Raw genomic sequence first — 12530 nt, forward strand, 5'->3', positions numbered from 1 at the left:
GGGAAATTAAATTATAGGGTGAACTAATTGTCTAATTCCCATTTAGCAGTTGATTATTCCTTAAGTATTGTCCATGATTACATAATCTGATTTAATTCCTTTCAATGAGACATAAAAATTAAACCAGAGATAAATTCATGTAATACACATTATTAATCTCACAAGATTGAGTATACTTTAACCTCTAGGGTTTTCCTTTTATTTATTTTATTAAATGAATAAATCTACACATATACTAGTTTATAGTTAACCATAAAAATTCGAGTGTGCAGATAGTAAATGGAACTAATTTATTTAAACAGAGAATATTCCTATGAGCATTTTGCAATTTGAATCATTAAATTCGGAGTTCATATGCAAAAGATATGAAATAAACAAATTTTTTGGGAGTTTAAAATATGAAAATAGGTCTAATTCTGTAATTATTTAAAAGCCTAGGGTTCAATCTGCAAGATTACAGGGGGCCTGTGTGCGAAAACCAGGGATGATGGGTTGATTCCCAACAAACCGAGGGTCTCTTTATCAAAATCACCGCTCGAAGGGGTATCGGGCTTTCTCGGCCGTCGGATCTGAGATCAACGGTTGAAAACAGATCCACGGGCGAGCGTGCGGACGCGAGCGCGCACTGACTAGTGGGCCAGGGCGGTCAGCAACCGAGGGCGGGGAGGCAGACTGACTGGTCAGGCCCGGAGCCAAGGGAACAGGGGACTGGCCGATGGGTCCGGACGTAGGACGCGCGTGCGCGAAGCGGTATCTCGCGATCTCGGCCGTGCGATCAGGATCAGATGGTGGAGATCAACACCGGAAGGGGTTAACGGTTGCAGTCGGCGCCACTCCTTCTCGCGGCAGTGAGGTCGCCGGAGTTGGGACGGGTGCGAGCTACAGCGGTCTCGGGGTCGTCGGAGCTGGCCAAAAACGAAGGGGAAGGCGCGGCGAACTCACTAGTGAGGTTGTGGCCACGAGACCGGGGTCAGAGTGGGGAGAATGGCAGAAGGAGGACTCCGGGCAGGTTGGGGTAACTCCGGTGAGGGAATCCGGCCGGAGGGAGGGGGTCTGAGGCATGCTAAGGCCTGGACTAACTTCAGCAAGGTGAGGGGAACGCCAGTGGCCGGCGCGGGGCACTAGACCGGAGCAATTTGGCCGGCCACCGCGCCGGTGCGGCGGACCGCCACGACCAACCTCCGGCGAAGCCGAAATTGGCCAACAACGAAGCACAATTGGGAAAACCGAGCATGGGAATGGGTGTCTCACCTCGGGGCGGAGCTCAGAGTGGCCTGGCGCGGCTTCCAATGGGCTGGATGACTGGCACGACGGGCGTGGGTCTCCGGCAAGTGCGGGGTGCGGGCGGTGCTCAAAAAGGAGCTGGGGTGCTATAACATCCCAAAATCCCATCTAAGGTTTGAAACCCTAACCTCCAAATCCCCCCTTACTTTATTCTTCTCCCTTAAACTCTACCCTTAGAACCCCTTCTCATGTGCATCCACTTGAAATAATTAGAGCACCTCACATAGACTATATTTATCACTCAAGATCACTTAGAAAATATTTTTGGTTTCAAAGGAAAAAGAAACAAAAATAGAAAAAGGAAAAGAAAGGAATTAGAATTAAAAAAAGAAAAGAAAAAGAAAAACTCCCCCCTCCCTCGGCTGGGCCGAATCCGGCCCAACCAGCCCCCGCACGCCCGCGCTCCCCTCCTCTCTCCCCGGCCCAGGCGGCCCAGCTCCGCGCCGCTCCCTCTCGCTGACATCCGGGCCCCGCCCATCAGCGTCTCGTCCCCCTCCCTCTCGCGCCACTTCCTCTCGCTGGCAGCCAAGGCCTACCTGTCAGCTTCGCCTTTCTCGCCCATCCCTCACCGGCGCATCCGCCGCTGAGCGCCCCCCTCGCCCCGTCGCCTCGCCATTAAGGCTCGCCCAACCTCCGCGACAACCCCGCCACTGTACTCGAGCTGTCCCCTCACCCCCCCGCCTGCCCGAGCCATCTCAATCGGCGTTAGCGCCATTCCCGCCATCATGGCGAGCTCGCCGGTGCTCGCCGTCTCCTCCATCCCCCTCCCTCCTCCGAGTGCCTATAAAAGGACCCGCCCGAGCCCCGTCTTCACCACACAGCTCCGGCCATCTCCACTGCCTTCTTCCTCCCGCACGGGGCGAATGCGCTTGCAGTAGGGGGTTACAAGCATTCGCGAGGGAGAGAGAGAGAGAGCCTGTGCTTCAGCCCATCCTCCCGCACGGCCACCTTCTCGTACGAGGGCCCTGGACCTTCCTTTTATAGATGTAAGGAGAAGGCCCAGGTGTACAATGGGGGTGTAGCAATGTGCTAACGTGTCTAGCAGAGGGAAGCCAGAGTCCTATGTACATGCTGACGTGGTTGTCGGAGAGGTTTTGGCGCCTTGTTCATGTGATGTCGTGGCCATCGGAGGAGCGCTTGAGCCCTGTAGGAGCACATCTGTCGGAGCTGTCGGGTCCTTGCTGACGTCTCCTTGCTTTCGTAGGGGGCTGAGAACCGTCATCGTCATGGAGCACGCGGGGTGCCATCATTACTTGTTTACCGGGGCGAGCCAGATGGGACGCCGGTCTTGTTCCCTGTAGCCTGAGCTAGCTAGGGGTAGGGTAATGATGTGCCCCCCTGCGACGTGGTCGGTCTGAGCCCAAGGTCGGGCGAGGCGGAGGCTCCTCCGAGGTCGAGGCTGAGTCCGAGCCCTGGGGTCGGGCGAGGCAGAGACCGTTGTCCGAGGTCGAGGCTGAGTCCGAGCCCTGGGGTCGGGCGAGGCGGAGTCCGTCTTCCGAGGTCGAGGTTGAGTCTGAGCCCTAGGGTCGGGCGAGGCGGAGACCGTCATCCGAGGTCGAGGTTGAGTCCGAGCCCTGGGGTCGGGCGAGGCGGAGACCGTCATCCGAGGTCGAGGTTGAGTCTGAGCCCTAGGGTCGGGCGAGGCGGAGACCGTCGTCTGAGGTCAAGGTTGAGTCCGAGCCCTGGGGTCGGGCGAGGCGGAGCTTCCTATGGCGCCTGAGGCCGGACTTGGCGGCTGTCAGCCTCACCCTGATGGGTGGCACAGCAGTCGGAGCAGCGCAGGCGGCGCTGTTTTCCTGTCAGGTCAGCCAGTGGAGGGGCGAAGTGACTGCGGTCACTTTGGCTCTGTCGACTAAAGAGCGCACGTCAGGATAAGGTGTCAGGCGATCCTTGCATTGAATGCTCCTGCGATCTGGTCGGCTGGCGAGGCGATCTGGCCAAGGTTGCTTCTCCGCGAAGCCTGCCCGAGCTGGGCCTCGGGCGAGTCGAAGGTGTGCCCATTGCTTGAGGGGACCCTCGGGCGAGACGTGAATCCTCCTGGGTCAGCTGTCTTTGCCCGAGGCTGGGCTCGGGCGAGGCGAGATTGTGTCCCTTGAGGGGACGGAGCCTTGACCTAAATTGTGCTCATCAGGCCTTTGCAGCTTTGTGCTGATGGGGGTTACCAGCTAAGATTAGGAGTCTTGGGGGTACCCCTAATTATGGTCCCTGACAGTAGCCCCCGAGCCTCGAAGGGAGTGTTGGTACTCGCTTGGAGGCTTTTGTCGCACTTTTTTGCAAGGGGACCGGCCTTTCTCGGTTGTATTTCGTTCCGGTGGGTGCGCGCGAGCGCACCCGCCGGGTGTAGCCCCCGAAGCCTCGGAGGAGTGGTTTGACTCCTTCGAGGTCTTAGCGCTTTTCGTGATGCCTCAGTCGATCTGGTTGTTCCCTCATGCGAACTGGTCGTTGCCCGGGTGCATAGTTAGGTTCCGAGTTCTCGGGCTGGTATGTTGACGCTGTCAACGGTTTGGCCGGAGCCGGGTTTGCGAGAGCAGCCCTCGAGCCTCCGCACAGAGCGAGAGGATGGTCAAGGACTGACTCGGCTTTTATCATACGCCCCTTCATCGCCTTCCGCAAGGAGGAGGGGGGGGGGGAAGCGCCATGTTGCCCTCAGAGGGCGCCGAACATGGTGTCTCCGGTGAGTTGCTAACGGGTGATCCGAGTGGACGCCCGTGCCCCGTTCGATAAGGGTCGGCTAGTGGCCCAGAGGCGCGCTCCAAAAGTACCTGCAGGTGATTTGCCGGACCCGGTCCCGTTTGATAGGGTCCGAGGGCTCGATGCCTCCCTCAGATGGGATTCCATTACAAAATCGCTCCTGCTGGTCTCGGAAATGTCCTAGGGTACCTCGGGAGCGTAGCTCGAGCCTCGGCCATGTATCGGACGTACCCAGAGTCATCCCTCGCTCTGTGTGTTCTGAGGCGGCTATCAAACCCTTCGGGGGGCCAGCCTGCGAATCCCTGATCAGTAGTGGGCGCGGAGCCCGAGTGGCCTGAGGTGGCTATTGAACCCTTCCGAGGGGCCAACCTTCGAACCTCTAACCAGTAGTGGGCACGGAGCCCAAGTGCTCTGAGGTGGTCGTCGAACCCTTCCGAGGGGCCAGCCTTCGAACCTCTGATCAGTAGGAGGGCTCGAGGCCCGCTTCCTTCGTGGAGAAGGATCCCTTTCGGAGTATCCCTTTTCCTGGTCCCTGTAGCAAGAGAGAGAAAGGGGAAGAGGAAAAGGATACGAAATTGAATGACGTGGCGCACCTTTTTTGACGCGGTCATCATGGCGGAGGTGAAGCGTCGCCCACTTCGCCTGCCAAAGGTGTCGCCTGCCCCGCCGCAGAGTTAATGCGACAGGACGAGTGGTTGGCGGGGCAGCCGTTGTGCCTGTGCGAGCCGTTCGAGGAATGGAACACGGGCACGTTGTCTTCACGCCGTGGGAGAGGGCTCTCTCGCTGTCCCAGGAGGGGACGTGAGCCTGCAGACGATTTGACTGCTGCTTCCGCCCGCCTGCCGCCGCCATTACTGCCGACCCACTTTTGGCCATATCGACCGTCGCGCCTTCTCCCGTGGCTGACTGACCCGTGACCGATGTGCTTGGTTAGCACTGTTGGGCCATGCGCAGGGTCGCCTCGAGTCGCGGCACCGGTTCCGCTGTCGAGAAGGCGTGGTACTGGCGCAAGTGGCAATGCAGTTTCTCGCACGTAGTAACCGGCGCGCCGGTTACATGACGTGTGGGCTTGGGCCCCATGCTGGACGCGTCGAAGTTGAAAGGGTGCGTCCCCTTGGTGCAGTTGCATGCCGCCTGCATGGCGGTCCGCCCTTTCACCCGCTGATCTGGGAGAAAGTGGAGGAGTGCTGATAACCGTTGGGCAGTTACGCGCTCCGCGCGCGGCGGTTTGGCTTCTTCTGTCCTAGGCCAGCTTGCATGACGCGTGGGACCCAGCCCCCGTGTCGTAGGGGGAGGACCTTGGAGCGTGTTGGTGAAGACTTAGTCCGTGATGGCTGAGGACGCAAGTGGGGGGAGAGTCGCCTTTAAAAAGGGGGCAACCTCCTTGGATGGCAGCCATGCCTTCGCACTCCCCTCATGCATTGCGCCCTTCCACCTTCCGAGCCCCCGGATGGGGAGCGCCCGCGTTGCTTTCGTCTTGCTGCTGTTGGAGGAGCGCAACTTTGTGGAAGTTGGTACCTTTCAGCCATCGCTCGGCTTCAAGGATTTTCATCAGGCAGCCTGCTGCATCCCCTCGTCGATGGTCACCCAAGACGGTGACCACCAGTTTGATGGTGGGGAGAAGCAAACCGGGCTACGGCCTCTGCCCCGCCCTCAGCTTCAAGGATCTTCATCATCCTTGCTGGGGCGGAGGGCGAGCTGAGTCGGAGCTCTACCTCCCGTACGGGCCGGCGGGCCACCTCCTCCTTCAGCATTATGGGGAGAGGGCGCTCGCCGGCTTAGCGGAAGGGGCGGACTTTGACAACGCAGGGTTGATCGGCCGCAAGCGTTGTCAGCTCCAGCATGCCTGGTTCGCTGGCTCTGGCGCAGCTTCCGGTGCCACCTCCCACCGCTGGGCGGAGTGCGGCTATCTGCCCGCCGTACGGGCGGCTGTTGCGCCGCGCGCACCGGGGGACCGCCCAAGACGTCGCGCGCTGCTAGGGCGGCGTTCGTGTTCTTGGGTTGTCCTGCCCTTGCTCCGGTACGACGCCTCTGCGCGGAGGTCGGTGCTCGCTCGTCCGGGAGGACCCGAGTGGGGATCTGCTGGTGGGCAGATGGCTGCCATCGTTGGTGCTGAGGTGGTGGCGGCTGAAGAAGTCCTCGTCGCCGACGAGATCGCCGCCACCATCTGCGCTCCGGGCCTCCGGCTCTTTGGCTTTGATAGCTTGTCCTCGCCCCTCGAGTGGGGATGTGGGCGAGGGCCTTATCGCAGCAGCGTCTGCCCTGAGGTCATCGCTGCTGTTGTTTGGCCGCCCGGAGCGGAGGTCGTTGTCGCTGCTGCCGGAGTGGGCGGCGGCGAGCCACCTGGGATTCTGTCGTCCCGCAGGCCCTCCAATGTGGGGGGTTGTTCATACCTGCGGGGGTGGAACTGGAGTTCTGTTTGTAATGGCACCTTGAGTGCCGGTGTCTGTTCATTGCGGCTGTCGGGGCCTGAACATCGAGGTATTTGAGCGCAATACCGTGTTTTTTCCTCATTTCGAGCACTAAGACTCGCCTGTCGGCTAGCCGAACTACTTAACCAAGTGTGAGTTGCCTCGTGCGGAAGGTGACGAGTGAGGTATCCGTATCCCGGAGGCGTAGGAGTCCCTCGGCTCGGTCGGCCTCGCCGCCCGAGGCTTCTCTTGCTTAGTTAAAGAAACCCTTGGCCGCTCTGCGATGAGCCGGAGCCGGTGGCAGCAGTGTCAGCGTGGATAGAGGCGGAGTTGGCTTGAAAAGAAGACTTCGTCGGCCCAGGAGCAGGTGACTTCCCAGGCCGAGGAGGTGTAGCAGCGGCGGCTGGAACTTGGCCAGGTCGTCCACTGGCGGGACCAACCCTGGAGTCGGGCTGCCAAGGCCATGAGCCGGGCCGGTGTCCCCCGGGGGACGGCTGGCTGAGGCTACGGGGCGGCTGATCAAGCCGTCTGCTTGGGCCGGGTTCCTGGAGGAGACCCTGGCGGCGATGGCCCAGGCGCGGTGCCGACGTCTTCCTTCGAGGGGGAGATCCTCCGACCGTGTCGCCGTCCGAGGCCGGGTCAGATTCCGCCGATAGTGGAATCGACGCCGAGGGTGCTGCTGCCCCCCTATTGATGTCTGAACCTGCAGGATCAGTTTGTTTGTAGTATGTGTATGTTTTTTGCGGCCGCTGAGGCCCAAATATACCGTCGTCGTGTTGTAAAGCTGCGTTTCTTTTCCCCTTGTTTTGAGTATCAGGACTTGTTCGTCGGTAGCAGAATCGTTTATCCGAGTGAGAGTTACTTTTCACGGAAGGTGATGAGTGAGGTATCCGTATCCCGGAGGCGTAGGAGTCCCTCGGCTCGGTCGGCCTTGCCACTTATGTGTACTCTTACTCGTCCGTAGGATTCTGTTATTGATATAGTCGAGAAGGCACGAAAAATCGTTTCGGCAGAAAAGTTTTCGAGCGTTAGGACTTGTTCGGTCGGCGGAATCGCTTATCCGAGCGTGAGTTACTTATCGCAGAAGGTGATGAGTGAGGTATCCGTATCCCGGAGGCGTAGCAGTCCCTCGGCTCGGTCGACCTTGTCGCTTACGTGTACTCCGTCGTTTTCAGGATCCCACTATCGAAGTAGTTGAAAAGCATGAAAGTTGTTCTGGCAGAAAGACTTTTTCTGAGGAAAATTTTGACGCAGAGGGGGTTCCCCCTTCTAGCCCCCGAGGGAGAGTCGGGCTTTGCCGAGGCAAGGCTGACCCTTCCTTGATGGTTAGGCTTTATTTGTGTATGTAAACGAGGTACTTGAAAACATCTTAAGGGTAGAAGCTACGTAGATGTCGGATGTTCCAAGCGTTGCTGTAGACCTCGCCTTGACTGTTGGCCAGCTTGTGTGTTCCGGGCTTCAAAATCTTGGCGATGATGAACGGCCCTTCCCAGGGAGGTGTGAGCTTGTGGCGCCCTCAGGCGTCTTGTCGTAGCCGAAGCACCAAGTCGCCCTCCTGGAGGTCTCGGGACTGAACCCCTCAGGCATGGTAGCGTCGCAGGGACTGCTGATACCGCGTCGAGTGTAGTAAGGCCATGTCCCGAGCCTCTTCCAGCTGGTCTAATGAGTCTTCTTGGTTGGACTGGTTGCTTCGGTCGTTGTACGCCCTCGTCCTCGGGGAGCCGTATTCTAAGTCTATGGGCAAGATAGCCTTGTCCCCATAGACTAGAAAAAACAGCGTGAAGCCCGTGGCTCAGCCTAGCGTCGTCCTCAGACTCCAGACCACCGAGGGGAGTTCCTTCTTCCATCGCCCGCCGAACTTGTTGAGGTCGTTGTAGATCCTTGGCTTGAGTCCTTGTAGAATCATGCTGTTGGCACGTTCTACCTACCCATTCATCATGGGGTGGGCTACGGCGACCCAGTCCACCCGGATGTGGTGGTCCTCGCAGAAGTCCAGGAACTTTCTGCCAGTGAACTGGGTGCCATTGTTAGTGATGATGAAGATCGGGACCACGAAGCGATGGATGATGTTGGTGAAGAACGCCACCGCCTGTTCGGACCTGATGCTGTTTAGGGGTCGAACCTCAATCCACTTGGAGAATTTGTCGATAGCGACTAGCAGGTGCGTGTAGCCCTCGGGTGCCTTCTACAAGGGACCGACGAGGTCCAGATCCCACACAGCAAATGGCCAGGTGATGGGTATTGTTTGCAAGGCCTGAGCAGGTAGGTGCATCTGCCTTGCGTAGAATTGACACCCTTGGTAGGTGCGTACAATCCTTGTGGCGTCGGCCACCGCGGTTGGCCTGTAGAAACCCTGTCGGAAGGCGTTTCCAACGAGGGCCCGAGGTGCTGCATGGTGGTCGCAAGCCCCCGAGTGTTTTTCTTGCAATAGCTCCTGACCTTCGACGATGGATATGCATCGCTGAAGGATGCCTGAGGGGCTGCGGTGGTAGAGCTCCTTTCCGTCACCCAGCAAGACGAACGACTTGGCGCGCCGCGCCAGTCACCGAGCTTCGGCTCTGTCGAGGGGTAGCTCTCCTTGGTGGAGATATTGCAGGTACGAGGTCTGCTAGTTTCGATTAGGCGGGACCCCATTCCGCTCTTCCTCGACGCGCAGTGCCTCACCCTCGGGAGCCGAGGGTGCCTCGGGCTGAGCCGAGGGCGCCTCGGGTAGGGCCGAGACCTTCTCGGGCTCGGGCGTGTCGTCGGTCTTGACTGAGGGTTGATGTAGGTCTCGGGAGAAGACGTCCGGAGGAACCGTTGTCCACCCCGAGGCTATCTTAGCCATCTCGTCCGCAGTCTCGTTGTATCGTCGAGCGATGTGGTTGAGCTCAAGCCCGTAGAACTTGTCCTCCAGGCGCCGAACCTCATCGCAGTAGGCTTCCATCTTCGAGTCGCGGCAGTGGGAGTTCTTCATGACTTGGTCGATGACAAGCTGCGAGTCGCCCCGAGCGTCGAGGCGCCGGACCCCTAGCTAGATGGCGATGTGCAACCCATTAACCAGAGCCTCGTACTCGGCCACGTTGTTGGACGCCGGGAAATGGAGGCGCAGCACGTAGCGGAGGTGCTTCCCGAGGGGTGAGATGAAGAGCAGGCCCGCGCCCGCTCTTATTTTCATCAGCGACCCGTCGAAAAACATGGTCCAGAGTTCTGGTTGGATCGGAGCTGCTGGAAGCTGGGTGTCGACCCATTCCACCATAAAGTCCGCCAAGACTTGGGACTTGATGGCCTTCCGAGGAGCGAACGAGATTGTCTCGCCCATGTTCACCACCGCCCACTTTGCAATCCTACCTGAGGCCTCTCGGCACTGGATGATCTCTCCCAGGGGGAAGGATGACACCACAGTCACCAGATGAGACTCGAAGTAGTGTCGCAACTTTCGCCGCGTCAGAATTACCGCGTACAGTAGCTTCTGAATTTGCGGGTAGCGGATTTTGGTCTCGGACAGTATCTCACTGATGAAGTAGACCAGCCTCTGGATGAGCAATGCATGCCCTTCTTCTCGTCTCTCGACTATGATCGCGGCGCTGACCACCTGAGTGGTTGCGGCTACGTAGATCAAGAGGGCTTCTCCTGCAGCGGGGGGCACCAGGATGGGCGCGCTTGTAAGGAGCGCCTTTAAGTTCCCGAGGGCTTCCTCAGCCTCGGAGGTCCAAGTGCAGCGCTCGATCTTTCTTAAGAGGCGGTACAGAGGTAGGCCTCTTTCGCCGAGGCGCGAGATGAAACGGCTCAGAGCCGCAAGGCATCCCATGACCCTCTGTACTCCTTTCAAGTCCTTGATGGGCCCCATGTTGGTGATGGCCGCGATTTTCTCCGGGTTGGCCTCGATGCCCCGCTCGGAGATGATGAACCCCAGGAGCATGTCTCGGGGGACTCCGAAGACACTCTTCTCGGGATTGAGCTTTACGCCTTTCGCCTTGAGTCACTTGAATGTCGTTTCAAGGTCGGAGAGGAGGTCGGAGGCTTTCCTCGTCTTAACTATGATCTCATCGATGTAAGCCTCGATCGTTCGACCAATGTGCTCTCCGAACACGTGGTTCATGCACCTTTGGTATGTCGCACCCGCATTCCTCAAACCTAATGGCATAGTAATGTAGTAATACATGCCAAAAGGTGTGATGAAAGAAGTCGCGAGCTGGACGGACTCTTTCATCCTAATTTGGTGATACCCTGAGTAGGCATCGAGGAAAGACAAGGTTTCGCACCCAGCAGTGGAATCCACGATTTGATCGATGCGAGGCAGAGGGTAGGGGACCTTCGGACATGCTTTGTTTAGACCAGTGTAGTCTACACACATCCGCCATTTCCCGCCTTTCTTTCTCACAAGCACAGGGTTGGCTAGCCATTCGGGATGGAATACCTCTTTGATGAACCCTACAGCCATCAGCTTGTGGATCTCCTCGCCTATGGCTATACGCTTTTCTTCGTCGAATCGGCGTAGAGGCTGCTTCACGGGTCGGGCTCCAGCTCGAATATCCAGCGAGTGCTCGGCGACATCCCTCGGTATGCCAGGCATGTCCGAGGGACTCCACGCAAAAACCTCGGCGTTCGCGCGGAGAAAGTCGACGAGCACTGCTTCCTATTTGGGGTCGAGCTCGGAGCCGATCCAAACTTGCTTGGAGGTGTCGTTGCTGGGGTCGAGAGGGACGGACTTAACCGTCTCAGCTGGCTCGAAGTTGCCGGCGTGGTGCTTCGCATCTGGCACCTCCTTGGAGAAGCTCTCCAGGTCGGCGATGAGGGCCTCGGATTCGGCGAGGGCCACGGCGTACTCCACGCACTCCACGTCGCATTCGTACGCGTGTCGGTACGTGGAGCTGACGGTGATGACCCCGTTGGGGCCCGACATCTTGAGCTTGAGGTAGGTGTAATTGGGGACGGCCATGAACTTGGCGTAGCATGGTCTCCCCAGCACTGCGTGGTAGGTTCCTCGGAACCCGACCACCTCGAACGTGAGGGTTTCCTTTCGGAAGTTGTAGGGAGTCCCAAAGCAGACGGGCAGATTGAGTTGCCCAAGGGGTTGGACGAGTTTCCCGGGGATGATCTCGTGAAAGGGTGTCGCGCCGACCCGGATTGTGGACAGATCGATCTGCAGGAGCCCAAGGGTCTCGGTGTAGATGATGTTGAGGCTGCTGCCTCCGTCCATGAGGACCTTGGTAAGCCTGACGTTGCCGATGACGGGATCGACAACGAGCGGGTACTTTCCTGGGCTCGGCACGCGGTCGGGGTGGTCGCCCTGGTCGAAGGTGATGGGCTTGTCGGACCAGTCTAGGTAGACTGGCGCCGCCACCTTCACCGAGCAGACCTCCCGGCGCTCTTGCTTGTGGTGCCGAGCCGAGGCGTTCGCCACTTGCCCATCGTAGATCATGAAGCAGTCGTGGACCTCGGGGAACTCCTCTGCCTTGTGATCCTCCTTCTTGTCGTTGTTGTGGGCTCTGCCACCTTCCGCCGGGGGCCTGGCCTTGTGGAAGTAGCGCCGAAGCATGACACACTCCTCAAGGGTGTGCTTGACGGGACCCTGATGATAGGGGCACGACTCCTTGAGCATCTTGTCGAACAGGTTGGCACCTCTAGGAGGCTTCCGAGGGTTCCTGTGCTCGGCGACGGTGACAAGGTCTGCATCGGCGGCGTCGCGTTTCGCTTGCGACTTCTTCTTGCCCTTCTTCTTGGTGCCGTGCTGAGCGGACGCCTCGGGGACGTCTTCCGGCTGGCGCCCCTGAGGCTGCTTGTCCTTTCGGAAGATGGCCTCGACCGCTTCCTAACCAGAGGCGAACTTGGTGGCGATGTCCATCAGCTCGCTCGCCCTGGTGGGAGTCTTGCGACCCAGCTTGCTCACCAGGTCGCGGCAAGTGGTGCCGGCGAGGAACGCACCGATGACATCCGAGTCGGTGATGTTGGGCAGCTCGGTGCGCTGCTTCAAAAATCGCCGGATGTAGTCCCACAGGGACTCTCCCGGCAGCTGGCAGCAGCTTCGGAGATCCCAAGAGTTCCCAGGGCGCACGTATGTGCCCTGGAAGTTGTCGGTGAAGGCTTTGACCAGGTCGTCCCAGTTGGAGATTTGCGCAGGAGGCAGATGCTCCAGCTAGGCTTAGGCGACGTCGGAGAGGA

Source organism: Zea mays, chromosome 9, assembly GCF_902167145.1.
Source record: "Zea mays cultivar B73 chromosome 9, Zm-B73-REFERENCE-NAM-5.0, whole genome shotgun sequence".
In the NCBI taxonomy this organism is placed as follows: Eukaryota; Viridiplantae; Streptophyta; class Magnoliopsida; order Poales; family Poaceae; genus Zea; species Zea mays.